Raw genomic sequence first — 13,183 nt, forward strand, 5'->3', positions numbered from 1 at the left:
TTTATTTGGTGTATTACTTCCACTCCTTTTATGTTCTTTTGATCTCTTGGACCAAGGTTTTAACCAGTATTTTACATAATACCATGAAACTTCCCATTCCAACAAGCAATTGTAAATCTATTTTGGTTTTTAGCAAGGCTATTAATCTAAAGCTTTTTTAACACTGATTTTTTAAATTTGGGATTATCTGGCACATAGATCTGTAATTATTTTTCTGCAAGTTTGTACAGTTTGTTAAAATACTTTGACACACAGAGGCTGGCACATAGCTTCCCTTTGGCAGATCTCAAGTGAGTAGTGTTAGCAAAATAGGAAAGGCTTCTCAGAGATCCCCTGGAGCTCCTGCTGGCCATATGGTAGCAACAAGTAATGGCATTATGATGCTGGCTGTTGATCGGTGCTTTTGCTGTGATGATGTTGCTGGGGGAGTTGTTGATCAATGAAAGTCCTGCACTGTTGCTCTGGTCGCTGTAGAAGTTCTCACGTTGTTCCTGTATTATATGCTGTTTCCACTTTGAATTGGCATGGTGCTGCCAGCTGAATATAGTTTGAACAGGGCATACATATGTAACCCCGCTGGAAGAAACTGTGCTGCATGGGGGCTACTTTGCCAGGATCATAGGGTTGCATCATAAGATCAGACTGTGACTAGTCATTATTTCCACAAACACCTTATAAAGTAGGTCTCTATCATTCCAATTTTTTAAAAAACAGGGAGCTGACCCTGAGAAGGAGAGTGGCATGCTCAAGGCCACACAACGATTCTACAGTAGAGCTAGATCTTGAATCCAGGCCTCTTGGAGCCAAGCCCAACCCACTCTTCACAGGGTTTACCCTCATTATTTAGCAATCATAAATATTTTGCCTGGCTATTCTAATAGATGAGTCTTTTTCTATTTCCTACCTTCAGGGACCTCTTTTCACATTGATTTATCTGCTAAGGAACTCCTGCAGTTTGGAAACACTGTACACTGCCACAGATGCCAGGGTCTCTTCAATGGAACATTCTCAGCTCATGCACAATGCTGGCAAAACCCTGTGGGGTCTTGTTGCTGCCCATGCAAGTTGGCAGCACATCCTGGACGGCACCCAATAATTCCTTGCACCTGTACACTGCAAGGGAATATCAGTAATGCTGGACAAGCTGTTTTCCAGGAACTCCTGGCAATTTGATGTACCCCTGATAAGCTTCTGAGGAACCCTTGGCTTCCTGTGGACAGAATTTGAAAACCATGACAATTATACAGTGGCCCCATGCATGATGTACTCAGGTCAAACTGATTTTGATAGGGCTTTCTCCTGGTTTACATGTGGATAGAGTTGCAGTCTGAGATAACCAGAATGTTAAACTAAATCGACACCTGTTTCTGGGATTTATATTTTGATTTATTTTATTGCAATAATTTTTAAAAGCCTTTGACACTAAAACTGAACAACAAGCAATCTATTTAATTTCCCACACAATGAAACAGATGCAACAACAGAAGATTACTGGAAAAGATATTACTAGGAACAATGCATTTTTCCTCCATGTGGAACCTCTTACCCCTCCTCCTCATTTTCTCAAGCTTGGTTTTAAAAAATGCCACTGTAAAAACTATGCCAGCCCTGAATTAATAAGGTTTCAAGCATCACTGACAAGCAGCAAAATGTGCGGCGGGTATAAAGCAGCCTCTGCCACTCCAGAAAGCTTATTTGCAAGCATATCATGCAGGGTGCGTGAGTTGCCTTTGAAAAGGGAAGCAGACGTAAATCAGAGGCTTTCTTTTGAAAGATGGTAAAAAGAGAATGCAAAGCCAGTCTTCATACAGCGCAGAGCTCTGCATGGAAGCAGTAATTATGTGGTTACATGAATGCAAGGAACATTTGCCATATGTGAGCTTTGATGGTGTCAGGAAAAACAAACCCACAACAACTCAATTTTCTTCATCCATAGAGGATACAGATTTTGGGGAGAAGGGGAATTAATTCTCAAAGTTCTATACCAAGTATGAAGCAGGAATCAAGAACTTGCCAGCAGCTGAGACAAGCATCCTGATAGGACAATATCCCTATTGGAGACACATGGTGGGAGAGCAAGATTGCACTGTTCCACCATACCCACTGGGCATGACCGTCCTGTCTCTAGCAGACAACATCCCCCAAACTACCAAGTATGGTTATAACATTTGAATAGGGCACATGCACACAGGCCTGAACAGTCCTCAATATCCCACATGGGTGGGGAATAGGGATGTGCACAGTGTTGGGGGTTGTTAATTTTTACCCCCAGTAAGTAAAACAGCAGAGCACTCAAGAATGAGTGCACACTCCAGTTACAGAGTAGGTAGCAGAGGATGGTTTAGTTGTTGCAGCTATTTAGAGAAAACACGTGGAGATCCTTGTAGAACTAAATACTAAGTATTTATTGGTTAAGTACACTTAGATAGGAAAGACCTATAGCTAATCGAAGGGACTACATAATGAATAGGTAAGGAGGGAGAGAGATATTTCCATCTTCTCTCTAGGAGGAAACGAAGGATTGTGACTCAGCACAGGAAGTGTGGAAGACTCAGGTCAAGGGTCATAGAGTAGAGACAGGTAGAACAGTTAAAGAGACCCTGACTCACTATCTCTACTCCCAGTGCCCCTAGTGGTTATTAGGATAGTTGGTGCAAACGGTCGATGCACTGGAACTCCATCTCCAACACACGGAACCAGTTGGGTGCTCCTTTTCTGGAGCACCGAACCAGTTCAAAGGTCCTGCGTTTGAGCTGAAGGGTGGGAGGGTCACTTTAAGGGACAGGGAAGGTGCTTCCTACCTGCCCATCCCTGCCCCACCACTTCCCCCCCGCCGCCAGCACTCTCCTAAACAACGTGGGCTCAGGAATGCTGCAGTCCCACACCCACGCAGTTTAGGAGAGCGCCGGCAGGGAAAAGGTCACAGGGCAGGAATGGACAGGTAGGAAGCACCTTCCCTGTCCCTTAAAGTGACCCCTCACTGCCCTTCCAACATCCCTAGTTGGGAATTCATTGAATGATTCAGGTCGATGTGCATTGGATTTGAGGTGTGTACCTATTCCACTCATGTGTAGATATCTGAGGTTGTTGGAAGTGGAACAGGCATGCACAATGGGCAGAGGGGAAGTTGCAATCCTGTTCCTCCCCATAAGGTAATGCTCCTTATGTGGAGGAACATAGAGCAGCAAATCATCTGATCTAGATAAGGATCTGGCATGGAGATAAGTGATGGTAGAAGAACGCTTTTGCCCATAGCTGTGGCAGCAATGAGGGTTTAGTCTTGATAAAGTTGGGCATAAACTCCCACCCAAAATCCATGGAATCTAGATAGCCTAATTCAATTTCTCTCTGAATTTGTATTTTGAAAGCACTTCTAGACCTGCTCCTTTTCGCGCCACCCAGTCGTTACTGTTCCACTTTGAGTTGAGAGCAAATTGCTGTTAATTAAATTGCTGTTAATTAAATTAATTCAATTGCATCACTACTTCCATTTAAACATATTGTGCTGTGCATTTTAGTTCTGTCCAAAGTAGTCAGCTATGTAAAATGATGGAACAGCAGCATTGGCAAAAAGCCCTGTGCAAACCCTCTTGTAAAGAATGAGTGAATGAAGCTTCCTCTCACCGTCCTGTTCCATCCAGTCAGCTGGCAAAGCTATAGGTTTAATACTATGAAGGCCAACTCTTAGTATGAATGAGTTTTCCCAAGGTTTTCCCATTCCTTTCATGGAAAAAGCAGGTTTGCTTGTTACTCTATATAATCACTCTGTTGTTTCCCCCAAAATTAAAATTATTATTTACTAGTAAGTGAGGCCTGTTGTTGACCAGGGAAAATCATGTTGTGTTTCTTTTAAAAAGTCATTTACAGGTTTTCCCCAGCATATTCTGGTGTAAAAAGTAGTGCATTTGGCTACTTTAAGTGACAAGATTGTTTATGCAAAATTTGGTACAGAAGACCCTCATCCGTGAAACCACGGATCTTGGTTTCATTTATCTGCAGATGGGTCTTAAAGAACCAGTTTTTTAATTCATGGCATGAAATATAGTCAATTTTCTCCTATCCATGGTTCCTGTGTAGCCCGAAAGGACTTCTGGCATCATTTCCAGCCACCATTTTGAAGCACAGAGCAATTTTGTGGCTCTTTTTTAAAAATGAAAATGAAAAACAAGAGGATTTGGGGGGTATACCTGGAGACCTGAAGAACAAGGTACTATGCTTTCCTACCCTTACTTTTGCCCCCTCCCTGCTTTTGTGGTGGTTTTTTCAGAGTAAGGAACTTAACCCCTGGATTCCCATAGGGGTAAAATTTCTTTATTTGCAGTTTCCATATTTTCGCTAATTGGCAGGAACGGATTCAGGGCCACCTGTATCTGTAGATAATCGGGAAGTGCAGCTTTATTTTGTGCACAGCGTAGTGGTTAGAGTGTTGAACTCGGACAAGGAAGTCCCAAGTTCGAATCCTCATTCAACCATGAAACTCACTGGGTGACTCTGGGCCAGTCATATATCTCTCAGCCTAACCTACCTCACAGGGTTGTTGTGAGGATAAAAATAATCATGTGCACTACTCTGAGCTCCTTGGAGGAAAAGTGAGATATAAATGTAAAAAATAATAATAATATATATAATAGATACATTTATACATATATGTGTGTAAGATATTTTTTATTAATGTGCTCGCAAAAAGGAACTAAAAGGACAGTTTGGAATTTGTAGGATGTCAATTTCAACATTATTCATTTTATTGAATTATTACCATATATGGTAAAATTGAATCTGAGAAATCTTCTGCTTCTCTTGTGCATGATGTAATTTTCAAATTATTGATCTGATTGTTGAGTGTTACAAATCTGTTCAGAACAATAATGGTTAAAATCTGATAATTATCTATCTATCTGTCTACTTGTCTATTTCTCCTAGGTGTGCCAGGGAAAATGCGTCCCGGCAGCCCAGCGGATTGGCTGGGCTGCGGAGGCGCCTGATTGGCTAGCACAGTGCACCCAGGAGAATTTGACCAGCGGCGGGCCAGGCTGCGGGTGGCCACAGGCCCGGCCTGGCTGCGGAGGCGAGGCAGCGGGCCCGGGCGAGGCGGCGGCGGGCCCGGGCAAGGCAGCAGCGGGCCTGGCCACTGCAGCAGGACTCGGCCCGGCAGCCTGGGCAAGAGGGTGGGGGGAGTGGTAGCTGACCTCAAAGAGGCCGGCCGCAGAGGCTAGCAAGCAGCGGCAACGGGCCTCACAGGCCCGACGGCAAAGGCAGCACTCGGCCCGGTGGCGGGCCAGGCCGCGGAGGGGCTGGGCCCGGCTGCAGAGGCGGCTCACGGCCAGGCGGTGGTGGAACCAGACACCGAGGCCAGACGCCTGCGGGAGGCTGGGGTGGGAAGGAATCAGGACTTCAGTGTGCGCCGCCCGGGTGGAGGAGCGGCAGCGGCTGCGGCTGCCGCCACCCAGTAAGTACTGTAAAATGAAATGAAGGGGGAGGGGGGAGGGGCAGGAACAGGGGGAGGGCAAGAGAGAGTGGGGCGGGGGCAAGGGCAAGAAGGAGGGGGTAGGGGGAGGGCAAGAGGGAGGGGGAGGGCAAGAGAGGGTGGGGTGGGGAGGGGAGGGCAAGAGAGTGGGGGAGGGGAGGGGAGGGGAGGGCAAGAGAGAGTGGGGGAGGGCAAGAGGGAGGGGAGGGCAAGAGAGAGTGGGGGAGGAGAGGGCAAGAGAGAGTGGGGGAGGGGAGGGGGAGGGGAGGGGGAGGGGGAGGGGAAGGGCAGGAGAGAGGAGCAGGGGGCAAGAGAGAGTGGGGGAGGGGGAGAGGGGAGGGCAGGAGAGAGGAGCAGGGGCGAGGGCAGGAGAGACAGGCAACGGGGTGAGAGAAAGGGGTGGGAGGGGGAGGGAGGGCAAGAGAGGGGTGGGAGGGGAGGGAGGGCAAAAGAGTGAGAAGGGAGGGGAGGGGGGGCAAGAGTGTGGGGCAAAAGAGAGGGAGGGGGATACAGCCGGCCCCAAAGAGAGCACTGGTGCTCTGTGTGGGTTGGCTAGTATTCAGAATTTCTTCTAAACCATACCAAACAAAATTTATTTTTGTCCAGCATATTCCATTGAAAAGAGTAGTGCATTCAGCTAATTTCAGTGGCAGGATTGTATATGCAAAATTTGGGACCTACAGGTAATCAGGAAGTAGGACTTCCTGTTGCACAAACACACCCACCAACTCTTCAAAATATATAAAAATAATATTTGTATGGATAGTCAACACATTAAAAATATACTAATTTAATTTTTTTTGTAGGCATTGGGGGTTTTCTTTTTCTTTACAGGCCTGGCCTTTCTTTTCTTAAAAGTGTTTACTTCTCTTAGCTGGTTTATTCGGTTCTTTTAATATGTATAAAAGTCATACATTTAACACCTTATGCATATTTTAAAAAGGAAGGCGGATGCTGTACCATCATTGGCCACTCTAGCCTCTAACTTTCTTAGTCATATAGTTGGGGGGGGATTTCTATCGTGTTATCAACACCAGATATAGTAGTGCGTTCTTACTCATCGTTGCTGTTCTCTGCTGCAGTGCTATGGAATCTTCCCAGTTTGGCTTGATAGATCTCATTTCTCTGAGCTTCCTATTTGAGATGAACTAATCCTTTTGCCTGGCTTTTGGATGCTGTTGCTGTGAGTACTGTTTAGCTTATTAAAACATGAAGGAACTTTGATGTAGGGAGAAAATGTGTTCTGGACTTTGGAAATGCAGGAGCTGAGCAACATGATGTGCAGCCACAGCATTTAGCTGCCAACAAGCTATACTATTACTAATCAATGAAGGCAAGGCAAGCCAAACAAATCTTCTGAGCAACTTTTTTAAAAAAATCCCCAAGTTACCAGACCACTGGGAAAAATAAAAAGCTCTGATGAATAAATAGCTATAGAGGCTGACTATTTGCTCTCTTTTTATACAGAGGAAATTGCCAAGGGCAAGAGACATCCACATTTCATTTTGCACCTGCAAGACAGACAAAAAATGCACAGAGAGTTTGCTTGGATAGTAGAAAAATCAGAACTTGATAAGGCCTCTGGTAGAAGGGTAGATAGGACAAAAGCCAATGACATAACGTTCATCAATAAGAAACTGGCAGGGGCTGCTTTCTTTACAGAAAAGAGCCAACAAGAGACCTGTATAGATTAGGACAATGTGGTTAATCCTCTGTGCCAGTTACACACACACACCCCTGTCAAAGCAGATATTTGCCCCCACCCCCAACTATTTGCAGCACATAGCTCCTTTGGAAGTTCAATTTTTAGTAGGAAATCAGTGCGGGGGGAAGTGTTAAACCTCCCCCACATGCTGCAGTTCCAATCCACACTAAAAATATAGGGTACAATACAGATTGTATCCTCCTGCTGCTTTCTGTGGGAAAAGAAAGAGACACTTCCAGTTTTAACATAAGTCATAATCTGTAGTTGGCCCACAATCTAAATAAAGGACCAGAGGCCCCATGGCCAAATCCAGGAACCCTGAAGAGTCCCAGCTGCCCTCACTCACCTGCCAGTTCAAAAGCAAAAGAGCTGGTATATGGCATAACTCACTTTTAAGAAATGGCAATGAGCACTGTGCTATTCTATTTAGCAGTCTCTTATGTTTTGTTAATTAGAAGTTTGTCCCTGTGGGGATCCTGTAAAGTCTGTCTGTGGCAAAACAGAGTCAGATAAAAAAGGGAAGGAAAAGAGAAAGGGGAAAATGTTTGGGGTTGTAATTTTTATCCCCCAGTTAATTAGCAAAGCACTAAAAAGCTATCCACTCCAGTTACAGAATAGTTTGCAGAGTGTAGTTGTTGCAGCTAGTGGAGATTCTTGTAGAATAAAATACTAAGTAGATTTATTGGTGAAGTACACATTGGATAAGAAAGACCTAAACCTAATCTATAGAACTACATAATGAATAGATAGGGAAGGAGAGAGATATGTTTCCATCTGCTCTCTAAGAGGAGAGGAAAGGATTCTGGCTCTCAGGAAATACCTGAAGAGTCCTATCAGGGGTCATGGACAGGTAAAACTGCTTGGGAGACCCTTACTCACTATCTCTACTCCCAGTGCCCCTAGTGGTCATTAGGATATTTGGTGCAAAAGGTCACTGCACTGGAACTCCAACCAAAAAATGGAGGAATTTGTGAATAAAGCTTAGTTACACAGACATGAGATTGCTTTGTGTTTGCAAGGGAAGCAGCTATAAAACAAGGGCTTGGTCCATTCCCCCTTTCATATCCTCCCCTAAGGGCTCTTCAGGAAAACAAACTGTTAGCCAGGGATCTAAAGGCAGGTATCTGGGAACAGGCTCAAATGTTAAAAAGAAATTTTCCTAACAAAGTTTCCTTTTTCCTGACTACTCTAAAGTCCATAATGGAATTCACAGATGTTATTATTTATTACCCACCTTTCCTCCAAGGAGCTCAGCACAGTATGCATAGCCTCCCCTATTTTATCCTCACAGCAACCTTAGTCAGCCAGTAAACTGCATGCCAAGTGGGGATTTGAACCCATGTCTCTTGAGTCCAGGTCCAAAACTCTAATCAATACACTACATACTTATAGGGCTGCAAGCTGATCAGCCCTGATCACAGCCTCCTGCTGTGCCTTAAACAGTGATTTGATCTGCAAAATGGTAGCAGGTTAAGATTGTCATAGCATGCAGTTAAGCTTTATTACCTGTTAATGTCTGTGCTTTAAGGTACTATTAAAAACACAGCTACAGAGATTGGCTGATAAGTTGGCAACTCAACTTGTCCATAACATTTGTAATCTTTAAACATTACAAAGCAGTAGAAAAAGCAGAAAGATGAGTTGCTCCTCAGAAGCTTAGACAATATCTAGTAGTTAAAATAACTTATTTGATTTCTAATTGGTTGTTGCCTTTTGTTGTTAGGCAAAGCCAAACTTTAAGGCCATCTATCTATCTATCTATATATAATACACTAAGGTAGGATGTGGCAAGCCCCGCCCACACAGTGCTTTACCAATCATAGGTCACAGAACAGAAGCACTGTGGTGATTGGGCAGTGGGAAGAGGAGTGAGTGAGTGAGCGGGCAGTGGGGAGGGGGCGAGTGAGAGTGGGTGGCTGACACTGAGCAATAAAGCAGGGGCTGTGGCGGGGAGCAAGGAGAGCAAAAAAAAAAAAAAAAAAAGTCCTAGCACACAGATGCTCTGTGCAGGTTCAGCTGGTAATCATAATTAAGCATGCTGAGGGTCATACTGGTCATGACTGTGAACAAGTCATAATCTGCATGTGTATGTTTCCATTTAAAATAGCTGTGGGGGGTTCAGTTCTGACTGAGACCATGATGTGGGTGGAGGGGTTTTTTTTAACCATTTACACTGGCGCCATTTCCTATCAAAAATCTGCAAATAGATGCAGCTATTTGTCCCCAAAGTTGCCTGCCATTGCAGAAAACTGTGCCTCTGGAGACAAATCTCCTCTTTAGGCAGGGCCAGATTTAGGCACAAGCTAAGTAAGCTGCAGCTTAGGGCTCACATTATGGAAATAATTGTTTTTATTCAGAGGGGCCTCTGAATAACAAAAAATGACTAAATTTTAGGTTTTACATAACTGACTAAAAAATAAAGGAAAAAGGAGGAAGATTTAAAAACAGATATTGTTCTGATAAGGCAAAAGATAGACTTATGAATACACAATTGTTTATCCTACTGAGTTTATAAATCTGTGCAGAAATAACTGTATATTATATTGTAATTGTATTAGACTAGGGCCCTATTTAGACCAACACACATCATCAGGGTTACAGGCAGTGTTCATCTCTTCAGATGAATGCTGTAGTACCGTGAGAAGCCAGTGATGTGTTGGGGCGGGATTTCTGACCCATTTTTCTTCAGTGTTATGGGGCCTTTTAAGCTTCACATAGTTTAGGGCCTCACCATGGAATAATCTGACTCTGACATCAGGGGTAATTTTCAGTGGGGAAAATGGCTCAGGGCCAAAGAATTAAATCCTCCCTCCACCCACGCCAAGGTCCCAGTCCAAGTGGCCCCACAGTTGCTATTTTAAATGGGAAAACACATGTACAGAAAGTGACTATGTAGTTTAATCCTTACTTGGAAACAAGTCCTTTGGAAATCAATTGGACCTCCTTCTGGGTAAACGTGTTTAGCACGGAGTTAAAAGCACTCACTACATGGTATGTTAAACTTCAAAGGAATGAAGAATCAGGTCTTTATTGGCAACCTTCCTTCTCTCTCTCTCCAGGTTTTTCTATACAATATGCAGATAAAATAATTATTTCCATAATCACAAGCAGGCAAAGATGCTTGACTAAAAAGGTCTATGTACATACAGTGAATTATTATTGCCACCTACTGTTGAACATTGGATAAGAACAGGGTTGCAATAAGAATGACAAAATCTGAGCTATGTTTTTATACACTGACTTCAAATGAAGTTGGACAAAAGGCTACTTCACACATTACACCTTTCAGTGAACACCTGTGATTTTTAAGGATACATCTAAAAATGTAGAGTATGGCTGCAGTAAAATACAGGTGTGCAAACATGGATCATACAGGTACGTTCTTCCAAACGCTGTGATTTGCTGCAGCTGCCTGTGATTTGCCTTTGCCCAAAGTATGAAATGGCCCAAAGAGGAAGGGCATCTGTGGAAAGAAAGAGGAAAAAGAGACTGAACATAAGTTTTTGTATGTGCCTACATGAGTGTATATATTTCTGCACAGGTGGTTAACCGAATATAAGCATGCAGACCTGACATCACTATGCAGCATCCTTGGGTAGCTGTGTGGCTATCAGAGCTCCAGTCTTGCTACCTCCTGGGGACGGTTGTGGCTCTGTGGCCTAGAGTTTCTCTTGTTTGCAGCTGATGTTTTGTTTTGTTTTTAATCCACAAGGTCATGCACCAGCCGTTATGCTGTTTTATTTTGATGCTGTGTTGAGGCAAGCATTGTATTTGGGTACAAACAATGGTAGGGTTACCAACTCTTATCAAAGCTATTCCTAGAGATCCCTCCCAATTTTTCCTTAATTTCAAGCTATTAAAATCTCCAAGATTGCTTCCAATAGTCACATGGAACCCAATGCTGGTTTCTGGAGATTCCAGGCCAATACTGGAGAGCCAGAATCCAGGAAAATCTTCAGTTCTGGAGAGACCGTGGCTTCCCGTGTGTCAACTAAGAAATGCTCTGGTTACAACCACCCCACTATCAAAATAGGTTCCCCAAACCTGAGGGGGAGTTTATCTTGACAGACAGATGACAGCAAGAACAGTGGTCCAGAGCTCTCATTGGCAGCCACACTGGTAGCTGGCATGTTTCTTAAATCCACAATGCAATGCCCCTACCCTGACACAGCCATACAACATTTGGGTGGGAAAGAACATTATATTGGGATGGGGGAAGCATACAACATTGCAGCTCCAGGCCACCACCATAGTACTGAACCTTCAGGGGACCCACCATCATGGGAGAAGACCCACTCAGAGCACTTTGCCAAGGACCTCCCAGACCTTGAGCTGGCCCTGTAAATGAAGGGTCTCTCAAAACAGAAGTTAGCAGAGAGCCCCGTCTTTTAATTCACTTTGCCTTTTAAACCAGCCTTACAAAGGAGCACAACTTTTCATGGCTTACTCCTTACAAGCTAAGAATGCACCAGCAAAGTGCAATAAAAATGCTTCATTGTCATGTCAGCCAATGGCACATAAGCAGGAAATGTGCTTGTTCAACCTTTTGCTTTTAGGACTTGTACCTTTAACGGTTGACTGTCAAGGTTTACTTTCTCAAAGACCTTTTTAATGCATAAATAAATTTAAAAGAAAACCAGATGTTTGTGTTTTAGCATGTGTTTCGATGTGACACATCTGCTTTGGTCAAGATTTGTATGCACCATACCAACCTTTCCAAGAGGTGGGATGTTCTGTGGTTGCTCTTTACAAATGTAGAGTTCAGACCTGCAAAAAGCTGCAACTTAATACTCACATATAGACTCTGCTTACTCATGAACAGGAGGTCTGTGCATGGATCAAATTATTGATTCCAATCCAATGAAAGCAATTAACGAATAATTCATCTGATAATTGTACCAGCCTAGATCAAATTGTTTGATGCATCATTATTATGTCAGTGTATCATCCTGTAAGATGATATGGCCCATAGGAAATAATGGGGAATCATCACAATGTCTAAATGTCTATTATTGCAAGTCATAATGGGATGAAACTTGGAAATGGCATGGTAGACCTTTATTAGAGCTGATTATGGATCCTTGTTAGGGTTTGATACCACCTCATTTTCATTCAGAAGTGACAAGGTTTCTGAGAAGCAGGCAATCCCCACTTTCACACTTCTGCTTTGCTAAGTAACTTGGATCCTTGCTTTAGCTGAATACTTAGAGGCAGTCAAAGCCCCCCAACAGATCTTTAATCCCCAAAGTGCAAGCAATGTGCTTGGGGTTCAAAGGAAGCACACCCCTCTTTTCATATTCTGCTTTGCTTGGATGCTTTACTTCTACAAGGACTTTGCTCCCCAAGATGAATTGAGCTCCTAGCAGTAGCAGCAAAGTCCCCTATATTGGCAGACTTGAGGGAATGTGCTGAACTAAAAACACAGAAGAGAGCATGCATTGCTGGTATTTTGTGGAGTGGAATGCAAAAGCCAGACAGGCAGTCAATGTTCCCTAATCTATCTATCTATATAATTCTCTAAGACGTACTTGTCACTAATCCCATGTGTGGCAGCTTGCACAAGAGTTTGCAAGCAAGCTGCCAGGAGGGGGAGAGGAAAGCGGTGGAAGACAGAGGAAACGGTGGGGGTGGGGGTGGAAGAAAGCGGCGGCGGGGGGTGGGAGAAAGCAGCGGCGGGGGGAGAAAATGGCAGTGGCGTAGGTAGAAAATGGTGGTGTCAGGAGAGAAAATGGCAGCGTCTGGAGGGGCTGAGAGCCGGGGGGGATGGAGTGGGGAAAACTAGAGGCGCAGATGCTCTGTACCCAGGCCAGCTAGTATATATTATTTCTACATCCCTCCCACAAAACACTGAGACTGAAACAGAACAGAGAAGCAGATGAACCAACTGCAGCGTTCTTTCAACTGCAAACCTGAGAAGGTATTAAAGCAATGTGCAGCTGAAGATGTCAATCACAAAACTGTTCTTCTTCCCTCCTCAGGATTTTCCATATGTGGCACAGTAGATTCAAAGAGAA

General features: G+C 44.0%; 1 long non-coding RNA gene across 1 annotated transcript; it reads right to left on the reverse strand.

Moving 5' to 3' along the window:
• Window positions 1-77: 77 nt before the first annotated feature.
• Window positions 78-12,607, reverse strand: LOC128324667 (uncharacterized). Its single transcript, XR_008307023.1, has 3 exons — window positions 10,739-12,607; window positions 10,078-10,632; window positions 78-1,210 (listed from the first exon to the last, which is right to left on the reverse strand). It is a non-coding gene; the product is annotated as an uncharacterized LOC128324667 (long non-coding RNA).
• Window positions 12,608-13,183: the final 576 nt, after the last annotated feature.

This window comes from Hemicordylus capensis, chromosome 4, assembly GCF_027244095.1.
Source record: "Hemicordylus capensis ecotype Gifberg chromosome 4, rHemCap1.1.pri, whole genome shotgun sequence".
In the NCBI taxonomy this organism is placed as follows: domain Eukaryota; kingdom Metazoa; phylum Chordata; class Lepidosauria; order Squamata; family Cordylidae; genus Hemicordylus; species Hemicordylus capensis.